Below are 12663 nucleotides of genomic sequence, written 5' to 3'. Positions count from 1 at the left end.
AGATCCCATCTCTGACTTCAGGCAACCACTAATCTTTTTTTTTTTTTTTTTCTGTCACTAAAGATTAGATTTGTCTTTTCAGATCTTTATACAAATGCAATCGTATAGTACCCTCTGGCTTCTTTTGCTGAGCATAATGTTCTTGGAATTCACCCATGTTGTATGTATTAGAAGTTACTTTTTTATTGCTGAATAATATTCTATTGTTTGAGTATACCTTAGTTTAATTAGCTATTCGGTGTGTGAAGGACATTTGAGTTATTTCCAGTTTTTGACTATTATGAATAAAGCTGTCAAAAATGTGCATATACAAGTCTTTGTATAGACATATGTTTTCATTTTTCTTGAATAAATATCTGGGACTGGAATGGCTGGGTCACATAGTAAGAGCATATTCCACTCTATATGTGCTATTTTCCAAAGAAATCAAACCATTTTGTATAAGCAATGCTGTAGAGTTCCTGTTGCTCCATATCCTCATCAACACTTGATAGTGTCAGGCTTTTAAATTTTATTTACTCTAATGAATGTGGAGTGATATCTCATTATTTTAATTTGCAATGCCCTGATAATTCATGATATTGAGCTCCAACTCATGTGCTTCTTATTTATTAACGTATCTTCTTTTGTGGAAATTCTGATCAAATCTTTGCCTATTATTTTTATTGGTTTGTTTGGCTTCCTTTTATTGAATTATAAGAATCAATAAAAGTCATAGCATATGAGTTGTATATATAGTCCTTTGTTGTGTGTGTGTGTGTGTGTGTGTGTGTGCATGTGTATACATGTATATACTAATGGATAACGAACTATAGCCAATGTCAAAATAAATGAAATAATATGTAACATTAACATATCAATTAAAAATGCTAACTCCAGGGGCGCCTGGGTGGTGCAGTCGGTTAAGCGTCCAACTTCAGCCAGGTCACGATCTCGTGGTCCGTGAGTTCGAGCCCCGCGTCAGGCTCTGGGCTGATGGCTCGGAGCCTGGAGCCTGTTTCCGATTCTGTGTCTCCCTCTCTCTCTGCCCCTCCCCCGTTCATGTTCTGTCTCTCTCTGTCCCAAAAATAAATAAAAAACGTTGAAAAAAAATTTAAAAAAAATGCTAACTCCTATTTGGAATTAAGTTTTTAAGAATAACTTCTGGGTCAGAACAATTTCTCATTACAGTGCTGTGATTTTTAAAAGCTAGACAGCCAGTTACTGTGCAACACTCATTTATGTCTACATATTTTGTAACTCACAGTGCAGAAGTATTACTGCAAATTCTTTCACTTCAAATTTTATCATTAACTCTCCACTGGTTACAAACTAAACAGTTTAATTTTACTTGGCATATATCCTTCCATTCCCTTTGGTTGGCTGAAAATGCATAGCATGGCCATGTTTTACCTATAGGTGTTATATATTACAACTCACACTGTTCCCTCTTTCAGCTCTTCAGCTCAATTGATCTAGAATTACTCTGATTATCTATCTAGCATGACCTTCTGAATTTTCACAAGGGTGAAGTTCTATGTCAGAGCCTTAAAAAGATGCATTTACCATTTTAGCTACTTGTGGTCAATAGGAAGATTTATTTTCCCAAAAGTCACTTAATTCCACCATAATATCTTCTTTACCTTAGGAAGAACAACAGTGCATTTCTTTGTGCTCAGCTCAGCCTGCCAGCTGAGTCCTTCTCCTATGCTCTTTCTCTTCCACATCCTCCTTCCTGTGTTTGCTTAGTGTACAAATACCAGAAACCAACCTTTCCATCTCCTGTGAATTAGAAAATATTATCACAGCCAGGGTATTGTTGAAAATTAAATTTAACAAATAAAAGTGTAGTGAAGTTTTAAATATAAATCAGACACATCCCTAGGATTTGCTTTTAACTGCATACCTTCTAAGAAATTGTATTTTTACTCCCAGCAAATTACCTAGGAGAAAAAAATGACAAGAGTAATCTATTTTTTTCACAGCTGGTTGGTTGGCCAGAGTTTCTCATCAAGGAGTACATGCTGTTTGCTCCCCAGATGGACAGCCTGGATGAGCTACAAATCCACAGAGCCTGGGACACAAGGTGGAAATTATACTGCCAGTGCTTTTAATCTTGCACAGCTCTGCACACTCGAAATTGCAAGTGGCCCATTTCCAAATGAACATCTATTGGGACAATATCCTATATCTTGTCAGAATGAGTCCCATTAAATCCTCAGCTGGAATTAAACCAAAAACTTGTAATAATTATGGGAAACTTATTAAAAAGTTGAAGCCCTAGACTGTGACAGTGAAAACACTTAGGCCACATTAACAGTAATTGAAATCTCTGTGAGTATTTCTTTTCAATCAGTTCTTGTTGATGGCCAAGCAAAGAATGCCCAAATGAGAAGGTGTGAAACCCAAACACCCAACTTCTAAGGGGGTAATTATCTTTTGTTTCATTACAAAATGTAGCATTGGATGCTAGTGAACTGATCTCTTGGGAGCCAAGGCACCTGCCAGAAGGCTGTCCCTGGCTCCCATCATGAGCTTGGGTCTTGCCACTGTGTCAACCAACAGGATGCAGTCTCCTTGGGCCTGTGCTTCATGTCATGGGTCTCCTTTCCTCTCTCTTCTGCCACTCTACCTTGAAAACACATTGCTTCCCCTAGCAAGTCCTGAGTGTTAAGAACAAGAGTATTAAATAAATAGCTTTAAAACCTGGCCTAGTGAACATTTGGCTAGTAAGTTTAGGGCTTTGTTTTGAAAGCAGAAAATATTAAAGTAATCTTTTCTGCATTTCAATCACAAGGATGAATCTACTTTCAATGTGATTCAATCTACTTTCCCCAGATGGGAAAGTTTGTAAAAGGAAAAATTTCAAGTTAGGAGACTTTTTCAACTTGTGTTTTGAGTCTCTTTTTTCAGCTTGTTTTTCAGTAATTTTTACAATGAGGAAGCAGTACACCTGATCATGTTTGGCTTCTCATTTCTGTATTGCTAGGGGTGATTCTTGGGCAACCTTAATTTTGATTTGTTTTGACTTTTATAGCTCAGGATGACTTAAAGAGATAATTTGGACTCTTGAGAGAGGAACTATAGAGAAAAAGACCCTCAAATTTTGGGCTCATGGAGGGTAGAGACCATTCTTAACGGCAAGTCTGATTTATAGAGTGTATCTAGTGAATGCAATTGTATCTACTTTTTACAGAAATTCCAATGCTCAACAAATGCTGCAAGTAGGTCAAACCTTCACTGGAAAACCAGGTTGGGTTGCAGACACCAGATGACAGGAGGGGCAGTGACAGATTGGAGTGACCCAGAGTACTGGAACAATGATGGTGAGAGACTTAAAACTAGATTTTGTGTGCAGGGGTCAAAGAGGGGAACTCTGGGGAGTCCCACTGGGGAAGACTCACTATGCATGGCTATAGAGGGCAGAGGTGTGACATGAGGGTCAAAGGAAGGACACCCAGATAGGCTGTTGTCCCAGAACGAGGAGAATAAGCTGCCAAAGATGAGAATGCATCCTATTTCTGTCGGTGTTCAGGGAAGGTCTGGGCAATCAGTTGGAATTACGGTGGAGGTGACCTATTCAAGTCTGAATGATTGAAGGAAATAGATAACTCTAGGTCCCTTCCAATTCAAATGTGCCATGGTTTTATAAGAATCCATTTATTTGTTTCAAGGGCATGAGACGTATTTTGTAATTAGTATCATCCAAATGAATGCCAACACTCTATAGGAAAACCATTTTTCCTAAATACGTTACAGATTCTACTGTTATGATCTTCATAATGTTTTTTTCTTAGATCTTATGATATCAACCCTACTTTAGTTAAATTTAAATTTATCATGAATTCTAAGGTAGCTAAAATTTAAGGAATTTACTTCTGAAATGATGGATCATAATGAAGAGGATAATACTCCCCAACCACTTTAAACACTTAAAAACATAAGATATTGTATTTTGAAGGGTGGAAAGCATCTTTAGAATGGATTCAGAATTCCCTATGCAACATTTGTGATCTTTATATTTTATGTTGTGAGAGGGTAGTGACAATATTAGTACATTTTCTGTTACTTAAAATAGGCTCCTGATAGAAGACTTAAGCTCTAGAACAGAATTGGAATCTCTGTCTTTTTAGCTAATACATTATTCTTAGATTGTTAAATGATAGCTATAATAAAATGATACTTCAGGGCCCCAAAATGAGTTCTTGTGCAAAGCTACAATAGGAAAGTATTGAGTGACAACACAGAAGATCATTAACTCTATTTTCATTGAAACCAATAGCTGTAATGTATTTCCCTGTACAGTGAGCTAGTGTGCCCTGGCCTGATTGTGTTCAGAGGATTGATTAATGATAACATCTTAATCTTGCCTCCCTAAGTATGGGGTGTGAAGAAGGGAGGAGGCCTGGGAAGCAGTGAAAATGGCAGGAGAGTGGACAAGAGAATTAAGGGACAGAAGATATACCATTACTTCTTACTAGACAATGTTTAGCTTATACTTTTTTTTATTTAAACATTATTTTTTTATTTTTATTTTTTAATGTAATTTATTGTCAAATTGGCTAACATACAGTGTGTAAAGTGTGCTCTTAGTTTTGGGGGTAGATTCCCGTGATTCATCGCTTACATAAACACCCAGGGCTCATCCCAACAAGTGCCCTCCTCAATGCCCATCACCAATTTCCCCCTGTCCCCCACTCCCCCCATCTACCCTCAGTTTATTCTCTGTATTTAAGAGTCTCTTATGGTTTGCTTCCCTCCCTCTCTGTTTGTAACTATTTTTTCCCCTTCCCTTCCCCATAGTCTTCTGTTACATTTCTCAAGATCCACATGAGTGAAAACATATGATATCTTTCTCTGACTGACTTATTTCACTCAGCATAATATATTCCAGTTCCATCCACGTTGCTGCAAATGGCATGATTTCATTCTTTCTCATTGCCATGTAGTATTCCATTGTATATAAACCACATCTTTGTCCATTCATCAGTTGATGGACATTTAGGCTCTTGCCATAATTTGGCGATCGTTGAAAGCACTGCTCTAAACATTGGGGATACTTGTGCCCATATGAATCAGCACCCCTGTATCCTTTGGATAAATTCCTAGTAGTAGGATAAATTCCTAATAGTGCTATTGCTGGGTCATAGGGTAGACCTATTTTTAATTTTTTGAGGAACCTCCACACTGTTTTCCAGAGCGGCTGCACCAGTTTGCATTCCCACCAACAGTGCAAGAGGGTTCCTGTTTCTCCACATCCTCTCCAGCATCTGTAGTTTCCTGAGTTGTTCATTATAGCCACTCTGACTGGCATGAAGTGATATCTCAGTGTGGTTTTGATTTGTATTTGCCTGATAATGACTGACATTGACTTTGAGCTTTCATGTGTCTTTTGGCCATCTGGATGTCTTCTTGGTTCAATTGTAAATAGGATTCGTTTCCTGATTTCTCCATTTGTTCCTTCATTATTGGTGTATAGAAATGCAACTGATTTCTGTACATTGATTTTGTACCCTGTGACTTTGCTGTATTCATGTATCGGTTTTAGCAGTCTTTTGGCAGAGTCTTTCAGGTTTTCCATGTAGAGTATCATGTCATCTGTGAAAAGTGAAAGTTTGACTTCTTTGCCAATTTTGATGCCTTTTATTTCATTTTGTTGCCTGACTGCTGATGCTAGGACTCGTAACACTATGTTAAACAACAGTGGTGAGAATGGACATCCCTGTCGTGTTCCTGATCTTAGCGGGAAAGCTCTCACTTATTCCCCATTGAGGATGATATTAGTTGTGGGCTTTTTATATATGGCTTTTATGATGTTTAAGTATATTCCTTGTATCCCAACTTGCTGGAGGGTTTTTATTAAGAAAGGATGCTGTATTTTGTCAAATGCTTTTTCTGCACCTATTGACAGGATCATGTGGTTCTTATCCTTTCTTTTATTAATGTGATGAATCACATTGATTGATTTGCAAATATTGAACCAACCCTGCAACCCAGGAATGAATCCCACTTATCCCATTATTCATGGTGAATAATACTTTTTATATGCTCTTGAATTCAATTTGCTAGTGTCTTGTTGAGAATTTTTGCATCCATGATCATCAGGGATATTGGCCTGTAATTCTCCTTTTTTGTGGGTCTCTGTCTGCTTTGGGAATCAAGGTAGTGTTAGCTTCATAGAATGAGCCCAGAAGTTTTCCTTCCGCTTCTATTTTTTGGAACAGCTTGAGAAGGATAGGTATTAACTCTGCTTTAAATGTCTGGTACAATTCCCCAGGGAAGCCATCTGGCCCAAGACTCTTATTTGTTGGGAGATTTTTGATAACTGATTCAATTTCTTCAGTAGTTTTGGGTCTGCTCAAATTTTCTATTTCTTCCCATTTAAGTTTTGGTAATGTGTGGGTATCTAGGAATTTGTCCATTTCTTCCAGGTTGTCCAGTTTGTTGGCATATAATTTTTCATAGTATTCCTTGATAATTGCTTGTATTTCTGAGGGATTAGTTGTGATAAATCCATTTTCATTCATGATTTTATCTATTTGGGTCCTCTCTGTTTTCTTTTTGAGAAGTCTGGCTAGGGGGTTGTCAATTTTATTTATTTTTTCAAAAAACCAACTCTTAGTTTCATTGATCTGGTCTACTGGTTTGTTTGTTTGTTTGGTTTTTTTTGGATTCTATGTTGTTTATTTCTGCTCTGATCATCTTTATTATTTCTCTTCTTCTGCTGGCCTTGGGGTTTCTTTTGTTGTTCTGCTTCTAGTTCCTTTAGGTGTGCTGCTAAATTTTGTATTTGCTATTTTTCTAGATTCTTGAGATAGGCCTGGATTGCAACATATTTTCCTCTTAGGACTGCCTTTGCTGCATCCCAAGAGTTTGGACTGTTGTGTTTTCATTTTCATTTGTTTCCATATATTTTTAAATTTCTTCTTTAATTGCCTGGTTGACCCATTTGTTCTTTAGTAGGATGTCCTTTAACTTCCATGCATTTGGAGGTTTTCCAAACTTTTTCCAGTGGTTGATTTCAAGTTTCATAGCATTGTGATCTGAAAGTGTGCATGGTATGATATCAATTATTTTATATTTATTGAGAGCTGTTTTGTGACCTGTATGTGATCTATCTTGGAGAATGTTCCATGTACACTCGAAAAGAATGTGTATTATGCTGCTTTAGGATGACAAATTCTGAATGTATCTGTCAAGTCCATCTGGTTCAGTGTATCATTCAGGGCCATTGTTTCTTTATTGATTTTCTGTCTAGATGATCTTTCCATTGTTGTAAGTGGAGTATTAAAGTCCCCTGCAATTATCACATCCTTACCAATAAGATTGCTTATGTTTGTTTTATATATTTGGGTGTTCCGAATTCGGTGCATAAACACTTATAATTGTTAGCTCTTCTTGATGGATAGACCCCATAATTATGATATAATGTCCTTCTTTATCTTTTGTTATAACCTTTAGTTTAAAATCCAGTTTATCTGATATAAGTATGGCTACTCCAGCTTTCTTTTGACTTCCAATAGCATGATAGATGGTTCTCCATCCCCTCACTTTCAATCTGAAGGTGTCTGTGGGCCTAAAATGGGTCTCTTGTAGACAGCAAATAGATGGGTCTTGTTTTTTTTATCCATTCTGACACCTTATGTCTTTTGATTGGAGCATTTAGTCCATTTACATTCAGTGTTATTATTGAAAGATATGGATTTAGAGTCATTGTGTTATCTGTAGGTTTCATGCTTGTAGTGATGTCTCTGATCCTTTGTGGTCTTTGCAACATTTCACTCACAGAGTCCCTCTTAGACTCTCTTGTAGGGCTGGTTTAGTGGTGATTTATTCCTTCAGGTTTTGTTTGGGAAAACTTTTATCTCTCCTTCTATTCTGAATGACAGGCTTGCTGGATAAAGGATTCTTGGCTGCATATTTTTCCTATTCAGCACGTTGAAAATTCCCTGCCACTATGTTTAGCTTATACTTAAGTTTTCTTTTCTCTATTGCTGTTATCCTCCCTGTCAGCCACCATGATGTCTTGTTTGGTTTCTGCTTGCATCATTGAAGATGCATAGGGAATAATCGCTTCTCCTAGTTCCTTCAGAGGGTAAAATAAAAAAAAAAATAGTGGTGTTTTATATTCATTTTCTATTGCTTTCTGCACAATTATCACAGGCTGTGTTTGGTTCTTGACTCAATTTCTTTTCCTAGTCTCTCAGTTATGACCAGGAAGAGAAGAGCTTCCTCTGTTGGTCTCTCCAGTGCCCTGGCCTTACTTATAACCTGGGTGAGCTCTGATTTGCCTTGACTCTTTTTTTTTCCTTTAAAGTTTATCTATGAGAGAGAAGTGGGACAGAGGGGAGGATAGAAAGAGAAAGAATCCCAAGCAGGCTCTTGCATTGTCCACACTGAGCCCATTGTGGAGCTTGAGTCATGATCTGTGAGATCATGACCTGAGTCAAACCCAGAGTCAGATGCTTAACCAACTGAGCCACCAGGTGCCCCTCATTTGCCTTGACTCTTAAGTGCAGTCAGAATCCATTTTCTTTTTTTCTTTTTTTAAATCCACTTTCTTTTTTTCTTTTCTTCTTTTTCTTTTTTTCTTTTTTTCTTTATTTATTTTTGAGAGAGAGGGAGGGAGACAGACAGAGCATGAGCAGGGGAGGGGCAAGAGAGAGGGAGACAGAGAATCCGAAGCAGGCTCCAGCTCTGAGCTGACAGCACAGGGCCCAACATGGGGCTTGAATGCACAGACAGTGAGAGCGTGACCTGAGCCGAAGCCTGAGGCTCAACCGACTGAGCCACCCATGCTCCCCTTTTTTTAAATGTTTATTTATTTTTGAGAGGGGGTAGGAAGGGGCAGAGAGAGAGGGAGACACAGAATCTGAAGCAGGCCCCAGGCTCTGAGCTGTCAGCATAGAGCCCAATGTGGGGCTCAAACTCACCAACTGTGAGATTGTGACCTGAGCTGAAGTTGGATACTTAACTAACTGAGCCACCCAAGCGCCCCAGACCCCACTTTCTTCTCTAGAGCTGATCCTTGGGGAGCCTCACTTACACTGGGAACCTAAATGCTGGGAAGAGTTTGAGGCCAGATTTAACAATTCAGAGGCAAGGGTCAGGTTTCAGTGAAACTACTCAGGTGGCTGTGCAGTCAGAACTTCCAGTACCATTCTCGCCTGTCCAGTTATGTTCTCCTTTGGGTGGCTGTTCTGACTCCCAACTTCCTTTACTTTTCTGCCAACCCCCACTCACTAATGAGAAACCCAGTACTTGCACACGGTTCCTTTTCCAACAAAGAGTCTTCCAGTGGGGTGCCCTGTGCAGACTTACCCACACTTCCACATGTCCTACTGTCTTCCTTCCACTGAAGTCTGACTTTGCTCTCTCATAATCTGAGAGCCTCTTTGGTGATTGCAGAGAGTGGTGGATTTGCTTTCTGGATAACACAGTGGCATGTGCTCATCTGAAGGTCATTCTATACAAATGGATTAAGTAGTGTATTTGTTTCCATTGGTGCTGCAGCAAATTGCCACAAAGTTAGTGGTTAAAACAATACAGATGTATTCTCAGAGTTCTGGAAATCAGAAGTCCCAAGTCAAGGTGTTGGCAAGGTTGTGCTCCTTCTGGAGGCTTGAGGAGAGAATGTTTCCTTCCCTTTTTAACTTCTAGAAGCTGCCCGCATTTCTTGGCTTTTTTTTTTCTTTAATTACTCCAGCCTCTTGCTCTGTCCTCACATCTACTGCTTACTCTGATCTCCAGTCTTCTCTTGTAAGGACCTTAATGGTTATATCAGGCCCACCTGAATAATCCTGGATAATCTCCTTGTCACAAGATCCTCAACTTAATCATACCTGCAAAGTCCTTTTTCCTGTTCCAGGGATTAGAAGGGGGACATCTTTGAGTGGCATTTATTCTGCCTGTCGCAAGTAGTATTCAGTGTAGACGCTCTTTAACTCAGTATTTCTCAAAATGAAACAATATACAGACCCCGTTTTAAGAAATAAAATTTTATAGACTCTGCCCTGTGTTGACTTATGTTTATTAGTTTGTTACATGAATGCATAAAAACATTAAACTGCTTATAAAAACCTCGCGTTTGTAGCTCTTCTACAAAGATAAAACTAAAACAAATTTACAAATTAAATACAATATATAAAGTGCATAAAATTCAAATTAAGTACACTAATTTAATACGATAGATGATATGGTTTCACTGAAAGTAGAATTGCTGAGAAAATTTGAGCATGGTGCTGACCATGGGCATTGGGTTTCTCCTGAGTATAACATGCCTGTCCTACCTGTTGTGTGATGACTCAGTTCTTCCTTGTTTTCCCTCACAGTTGTTGTTCATAGAGGATTCTCTCACATAATTTGGCTTTTACCTTTCTTGAACACATTTGCTCATTTCCTCACTTGCCCGAGACAATGAAAATATTACTGTGGATACCAGTAAAAATACTGGCTCTGAATTTGCACAGCAGTACTTGACTAGGTAATGGTCATCCAGGAGACCCAGAGTATGCTTTCTTAAAAAAGAGGATTATTTTTTAATTGAAAAACCAATCATAATTTCTTACAGAGAATTCATCTGAGGGACTCTGCCTTAACTCTGACGTTAATGGTAGAAATCATAAGCAGTGGAGGAAGCATTTTTCATTGAGAGTATTCTTTTATGTAAATCTTACATCACTTAACTTTTAACTTTTTTAATTAGCAATAATTGCACCTCGGATAAACCTCATTGGCTACAATACTGCCACTGCACAAAGCTTAACTTTTAACTTTTTAATTTTTTTTTTCAACGTTTTTTATTTATTTTTGGGACAGAGAGAGACAGAGCATGAACGGGGGAGGGGCAGAGAGAGAGGGAGACACAGAATCGGAAACAGGCTCCAGGCTCCGAGCCATCAGCCCAGAGCCTGATGCGGGGCTCAAACTCACGGACCGCGAGATCGTGACCTGGCTGAAGTCGGACGCTTAACCGACTGCGCCACCCAGGCGCCCCAACTTTTAACTTTTTAATCTTTGTATAATACACTAAAGCTCTTGAGGGAGTATTTACAAGACTGCTTTTTCAATAGTCTGTGACTATATATTTGATGGGGGAAAAAAGTAGTTTAGAAAGGAGAGAGTAGGGGATAGACAGAGTGAGAGCGATGTGAGGGGTGATGAGTGGATGAGAAACTAATTATATGAAAGCCCTGGTTTCCATTATGCTGAACAGTTTGGCTATTGGGTTACATAGTCACCCAGGAAAGAATTTAAGTGTCCTCATAGTCTGGAGAAGGTATGGGCTCCCTGTCCTGGCTGTAGTTCTTTCTATAATCTGACCCTTACAAAGCTATTATTTCCTTGGTGTTCTCCTCCATTAGTGAAGGTTGGTAGGATGTGATTTCACAAGCTCCTTCTGGACCAGAATTCTCCTGTTTGCTGAGCTCCATGCTGTTCTGAGAACATCAGTTACAATGCTATCTGCTTTCTTCTGGGAAAATTCTAGTCTGCAGTCAGGTCAGTGAAGGCGATTAGAGATTCTGGGGCTGGTAGGATTGCACACTGCCATATCAGTCCTTATGAAATTCATTGGCTCCTAATTTTTAATTTGTTTTGAAAAAAAAGACAAATTTACATTTCCTTTCCCTTTGATTAGTCATAAAGGCTACTGCTGTCATTCACACTAGAAGGAATTTTATGTTTTCTTTGTGAAACAAAACAATTCTATAATGGAAGAAAGGAATCTTGGAAAAACATCAGCAAGGTATACACATTTTTTGCTCTTGCATTTGGGTTTAGCAGCTAAGATATACCCCAAATTATTATCTACCTAAGATTTATCACAAGGTCATAATCTCATCAAAATCCTATCTGCTACACAGAATTGCCCGAATTCACTTCCTGTTGGTAAATTTACTCACCAATTTTATGTTTTCAACTCTCAACTTCTTAATAGAATGTGGCATTTGGTTTTTAAGACCTGATCATTGCGATGTAATTACAACAGAAATATCTTGTTGGTGTGCAATGGGTGCACAATATTTAATGAATAAATAAACAAGTGAATGATGCTAAAAAGCTGATTTTTAAATCTTAATTTCATGGATTGCTTTGATGCCATTGTATGATTTTATTATAAGTAGATTCTACCGGAAACCAAGGGAGAGTTGGAAAGAGATGGAATGGGATGAGGGTGTGGTGAAGGAGGAGCAGGTATGATGCTTTGGTGTTATGTGCTGAGATTTTTTTTTTTAAGAGCACAGAAAATAATAACATGACAAACATTATATTCACCACCAGGAATTATTATTTTGAACATTTCTTTTTTCACATTTTCTTTAAGTCTTTGATTTCTAATGAAAAATAAATAGAAATAAAACTGAAGTGTCTTTTTGCTCCACACCTTGGCCCATACCCCTTTACCCATCATGCAACCATTGCCACAACTGTGGATTTGGTGAAAATCCTTCCAGTTTATTCTTTTACATTTGTGTGTGTGTGTGTGCACACATGCATATGTGGGTATAGTGTTATTTTCTAGCTTGCATTTTTAATTTTCTGAAATGCGGTATAGATAGGATTTACAGGAGGGCTATGCTTTTTCTTCCTTTTCCCCCTCTTTTTCTGATTTTGGTCCTGAGCTAGTTTTCTTTTTTGTATACTTTATCTCCTATAAGTTAGGAAGACATGTTTTTCAGGACC

At 38.3% G+C, this 12663-nt stretch overlaps 1 long non-coding RNA gene and 1 other non-coding gene across 2 annotated transcripts in view; one reads left to right on the top strand and one right to left on the bottom strand.

The window, feature by feature from the left end:
* Positions 1–12663, top strand: part of LOC131509979 (uncharacterized) — a 224790-nt gene that overhangs the window by 158066 nt on the left and 54061 nt on the right. Inside the window, exons 6-7 of the long non-coding RNA XR_009260840.1 lie at positions 1965–2065; positions 3176–3305. This is a non-coding gene — a long non-coding RNA (uncharacterized LOC131509979). The remainder of the gene's footprint in view (positions 1–1964; positions 2066–3175; positions 3306–12663) is intronic.
* LOC131511290 (U4 spliceosomal RNA) lies at positions 10603–10741 on the bottom strand. Its single transcript, XR_009261466.1, has one exon. It is a non-coding gene; the product is annotated as a U4 spliceosomal RNA (small nuclear RNA).

Source organism: Neofelis nebulosa, chromosome 4, assembly GCF_028018385.1.
Source record: "Neofelis nebulosa isolate mNeoNeb1 chromosome 4, mNeoNeb1.pri, whole genome shotgun sequence".
NCBI classification, from domain to species: Eukaryota; Metazoa; Chordata; class Mammalia; order Carnivora; family Felidae; genus Neofelis; species Neofelis nebulosa.
The sequence above is the reverse complement of the archived record's forward strand: the minus strand, read 5'-3'. Positions and strand labels throughout refer to the sequence as shown.